Raw genomic sequence first — 6,216 nt, 5'->3', positions numbered from 1 at the left:
CGTGCAGACCCTACGGGTTCGAGAACTATGTAGACATGACCGAGACACAGCTCCGGTCAATAACCAATAGCGGAACCTGGATGCTCATATTGGTTCCTACATATTCTACGAAGATCTTTATCGGTCAAACCGCATAACAACATACGTCATTCCCTTTGTCATCGGTATGTTACTTGCCCGAGATTCGATCATAGGTATCCTCATACCTAGTTCAATCTTGTTATCGGCAAGTCTCTTTACTCATTCCGTAATGCATCATCCCTCAACTAACTCAATAGTCACATTGCTTGCAAGGCTTATAGTGATGTGCATTACCGAGAGGGCCTAGATATACCTCTCCGATACACGGAGTGACAAATCCTAATCTTGATATATGCCAACTCAACAAACACCTTCGGGGACACCTGTAGAGCATCCTTATAATCACCCAGTTACGTTGTGATGTTTGAGCACACAAGGTGTTCCTCCGGTATTCGGGAGTTGCATAATCTTATGGTCAGAGGAATACGTATAAGTCATGAAGAAAGCAATAGCAATAAAACTAAATGATCATTATGCTAAGCTAACGGATGGGTCTTGTCCATCACATCATTCTCTAATGATGTGACCCCGTTCATCAAATGACAACACATGTCTATGGTCAGGAAACTTAACCATCTTTGATTAACGAGCTAGTCAAGTAGAGGCATACTAGGGACACTCTGTTTGTCTATGTATTCACACATGTACTAAGTTTCTAGTTAATACAATTCTAGCATGAATAATAAACATTTATCATGATATAAGGAAATATAAATAACAACTTTATTATTGCCTCTATGGCATATTTCCTTCAGTCTCCCACTTGCACTAGAGTCAATAATCTAGATTACATAGTAATGATTCTAACACCCATGGAGTCTTGGTGCTGATCATGTTTTGCTCGTGGAAGAGGCTTAGTCAATGGGCCTGCAACATTCAGATCCATATGTATTTTGCAAATCTCTATGTCTCCCTCCTTGACTTGATCGCGGATGGAATTGAAGCGTCTCTTGATGTGTTTGGTTCTCTTGTGAAATGTGGATTACTTCGCCAAGGCAATTGCTCCAGTATTGTCACAAAAGATTTTCATTGGACCCGATGCACTAGGTATTATACCTAGATCAGATATGAACTCCTTCATCCAGACTCCTTCATTTGCTGCTTCCGAAGTTGCTATGTACTCCGCTTCACACGTAGATCCCGCCACGACGCTCTGCTTGGAACTGTACCAACTGATAGCTCCACCATTCAATATAAATACGTATCCAGTTTGTGACTTAGAGTCATCCGGATCAGTGTCAAAGCTTGCATCGACATAACCATTTACGACAAGCTCTTTGTCACCTCCATAAACGAGAAACATATCCTTAGTCCTTTTCAGGTATTTTAGGATGTTCTTGACCGCTGTCTAGTGATCCACTCCTGGATTACTTTTGTATCTCCCTTCTAAACTTATAGCAAGGCACACATCAGGTCTAGTACACAACATTGCATACATGATAGAACCTATGGCTGAGGCATAGGGAATGACTTTCATTTTCCCTCTATCTTCTACAGTGGTCGGGCATTGAGTCTGGCTCAACTTCACACCTTGTAACACAGGCAAGAACCCTTTCTTTGACTGATCCATTTTGAACCTTTTCAAAACTTTATCAAGGTATGTGCTTTGTGAAAGTCGAATTAAGCATCTTGATCTATCTCTATAGATCTTGATGCCCAATATGTAAGTAGCTTCACCGAGGTCTTTCATTGAAAAAAATCTTATTCAAGTATCCTTTTATGCTATCCAAAAATTCTGTATTATTTCCAATCAACAATATGTCATCCATATATAATATTAGAAATGATACAGAGTTCCCACTCACTTTCTTGTAAATACAGGCCTCTCCAAAAGTTTGTATAAAACCATATGCTTTGATCACACTATCAAAGCGTATATTCCAACTCTGAGAGGCTTGCACCAGTCCATAAATGGATCGTTGGAGCTTGCACACTTTGTTAGCACCTTTAGGATCGACAAAACCTTCTGGTTGCATCATATACAACTCCTATTTAAGATATGCATTTGCCAAATTTCATAATCTTAAAATGAGGCAATTGCTAACATGGTTCGAACAGACTTAAGCATCGCTAAGGGTGAGAAGGTCTCATCGTAGTTAACTCCTTGAACTTGTTGGAAACCTTTCGCAACAAGTCGAGCTTTGTAGACAAAAACATTACCGCCAGCGTCAGTCTTCTTCTTAAAGATCCATTTATTCTCTATGGCTTGCCGATCATCGGGCAAGTCAACCAAAGGTCTACCAAGAATAATAGGACATGTAGGATTGCAATCTATATCGAAAACAATGAAATCTACGGGCACATAATTCCTATTTGCAACAATAAGAACATCATTAATTCTTCCCATAGGTTTCTTAATGGTGGAATCCGCAAGGTGCAAATTTAAAGAACAATCATCAAATTCACAGAAACCTAACACATCACACACTTTTATTTACTTACAACTCAAGAATTACAACTTGATACTTAGAACAAAATATGACTCTATGTGAGTGCCTCCGGTGGTGTACCGAGATGTGCAATGAATCAAGAGTGACATGTATGAAAGAATTATGAAGGTGGCTTTGCCACAAATACGATGTCAACTACATGATCATGCAAAGCAATATGATAATGATGGAGCGTGTCATAATAAACGGAACGGTGGAAAGTCGCATGGCAATATATCTCGGAATGGCTATGGAAATGCCATAATAGGTAGATATGGTGGCTGTTTTGAGGAAGGTATATGGTGGGTGTATGATACCGGCGAAGTACTACGCGCATGCTTATTGCAAAAATCTATTAGTTATCGAAACGAAGTACTACGCGCATGCTCCTAGGGGATAGATTGGTAGGAAAAGACCATCGCTCGTCCCCGGCCGCCACTCATAACAAAGACAATCAATAAATAAATCATGCTCCGACTTCATCACATAACGGTTCACCATACGTGCATGCTACGGGAATCACAAACTTTAACACAAGTATCTCTCAAATTCACAACTACTCAACTAGCACGACTCTAATATCACCATCTTCATATCTCAAAACAATCATAAGGAATCAAACTTCTCATGGTATTCAATGCACTCTATATGGAAGTTTTTATTATACCCATCTTGGATGCCCATCATATTAGGACTAATTTTATAGCCAAAGCAAATTACCATGTTGTTCTAAAAGACTCTCAAAATAATATAAGTGAAGCATGGGAGATTAATAATTTCTATAAAATAAAACCACCACCATGCTCTAAAAATATATAAGTGAAGCACTAGATCAAAATTATCTAGCTCAAAAGATATAAGTGAAGCACATAGAGTATTCTAATAAATTCTGATTCATGTGCGTCTCTCCCAAAAGGTGTGTACAGCAAGGATGATTGTGGTAAACTAAAAAGCAAACACTCAAATCATACAAGACGCTCCAAGCAAAACACATATCATGTGGTGAATAAAAATATAGCCTCAAGTAAAGTTACCGATAGACGAAGACGAAAGAGGGGATGCCTTCCGGGGCATCCCCAAGCTTAGGATTTTGGTTGTCCTTGAATTTTACCTTGGGGTTCCTTGGGCATCCCCAAGCTTAGGCTCTTTCCACTCCTTGTTCCAAAATCCATCAAATCTTTACCCAAAAACTTGAAAACTTCACAACACAAAACTTAAACATAAAATCTCATGAGCTCCGTTAGTATAAGAAAATAAATCATCACTTTAAGGTACTGTAATGAACTCATTCTTTATTTATATTGGTGTTAAACCTACTGTATTCCAACTTCTCTATGGTTCATACCCCCCGATACTAGCCATAGATTAATCAAAATAAGCAAACAACACACGAAAAACAGAATCTGTCAAAAATAGAACAGTCTGTATCAATATGGAGGTTTAGAATACTTCTGTAACTCCAAAAATTCTGAAAAATTGGGAAGACCTAAATAATTTGTATATTGATATACTGCAGTTGGAATTGATATTTTATCACTCTCTGGTAAAAAATTAAAATTATTCTCGTAAGCACATACTTTCTGTTTTTTTCAGCAAGATCAAACAACAATCACCCAAGAAGATCCTAAAGGCTTTACTTGGCACAAACACTAATTAAAACATAAAAAACACAATCATAACAGAGTCTAGATAGATTATTTATTAATAAACAGGAACAAAAAGTAAATAAGAAAAATAAAATTAGGTTGCCTCCCAACAAGCGCTATCGTTTAACGCCCATAGCTAGGCATAAAAGCAAGAATAGATCTAAGTGTTGTCATCTTTGGTATGCAATCCATAAGTGACTCTCATAATAGATTCATAAGGTAATTTAATTTTATTTCTAGGAAAGTCTTCCATGCCTTTCCTTAACGGAAATTGAAATCTAATATTTCCTTCTTTCATGTCAATAATTGCACCAACCGTTCTAAGAAAAGGTCTACCAAGAATAATAGGACATGTAGGATTGCAATCTATATCAAGAACAATGAAATCTACGGGCACATAATTCCTATTTGCAACAATAAGAACATCATTAATTATTCCCATAGGTTTCTTAATGGTGGAATCCGCAAGGTGCAAATTTAAAGAACAATCATCAAATTCACAGAAACCTAACACATCACACAAAGTTTTTGGAATCGTGGAAACACTAGCACCCAAATCACATAAAGCATAGCATTCATGATCTTTGATCTTAATTTTAATTGTAGGTTCCCACTCATCATAAAGTTTTCTAGGGATAGAAACTTCTAGTTCAAGCTTTTCTTCATAAGATTGCATTAAAGCATCAACGATATGTTTAGTAAAAGCCTTATTTTGATCATAAGCATAAGGAGAATTTAACATGGATTGCAACAAGGAAATACAATCTATCAAAGAGAAATTATCATAATTAAATTTCTTGAAATCCAAAATAGTGGGTTCATTGCTATGTAAAGTTTTGACCTCTTCAATCCCACTTTTATTAATTTTAGCATCAAGATCTAAAAACTCCAAATCATTGGGATGCCTTTTAACTAAAGTTGAATCATCTCCGGTCCCATCTTTATCAAGATTCATGATGGAAAACAAAGATTCAATAGGAGACACATCAATCACTTTTAGATCTTCATCATTATTATCATGAAAACTAGAAGAACACGCTTTCACAAAGCAATCTTTTTTAGCACACATCCTAGCGGTTCTTTCTTTGCACTCATCAATGGAAATTCTCATGGCCTTGATAGACTCATTGATACCATGCTTAGGTAGAATACATCTAAGTTTCAAAGAATCAACATCAAGAGAAATTCTATCCACGTTCCTAGCCAACTCATCAATTTTAAGCAAATTTTCTTCAATCAAAGCATTGAAATTCTTTTGCGAATTCATAAATTCTTTAACACTAGTCTCAAAATCAGAGGGCATATTATTAAAATTTCCATAAGAGTTGTTGTAGGAATTACCATAATTATTAGAGGAATTACTAGGAAATGGCCTAGAATTAAAATTTCCTCTATACGCGTTGTTGCCAAAATTGTTCCTACCAACAAAATTCACATCCATAGATTCATTATTATTGTCAATCAAAGTGGGTAAAGGCATATCATTAGGATCAGAAGAAATACTCTTATCAGCAAACAATTTCATAAGTTCATCCATATTTCCACTCAAAACATCAATCTCTTCAATAGCATGAACTTTTTTACTAGTGGATCTTTCGGTGTGCCATTGAGAATAATTAACCATAATATTGTCTAGGAGTTTAGTAGCTTCTCATAAAGTGATTTCCATAAAAGTGCCTCTCACGGCCGAATCTAAAAGATTTCTAGAAGAATAATTCAATCCAGCATAAAAATTCTGTATAATCATCTATAAATTCAAACCATGTGTAGGGCAATTACATATCATTAATTTCATCCTCTCGCAAGCTTGTGCAACATGCTCATGATCAAGTTGCTTAAAATTCATAATATCGTTTCTAAGAGAGATTATCTTAGCGGGAGGAAAATACTTAGAGATAAAAGCATCTTTGCACTTATTCCATGAATCAATACTATTTTTAGGCAAAGAAGAAAACCAAGTTTTAGCATGATCTCTAAGTGAAAACGGAAATAGCTTCAATTTAACAATATCATTATCCACATCTATCTTCTTTTGCATATCGCACAAATCAACAAAGTTG

The sequence above is a fragment of the Triticum urartu genome, chromosome 2A, assembly GCF_056163025.1.
Source record: "Triticum urartu cultivar PI428250 chromosome 2A, HENAU_Tu73, whole genome shotgun sequence".
NCBI lineage: Eukaryota > Viridiplantae > Streptophyta > Magnoliopsida > Poales > Poaceae > Triticum > Triticum urartu.
Note: the sequence above shows the minus strand (reverse complement) of the source record.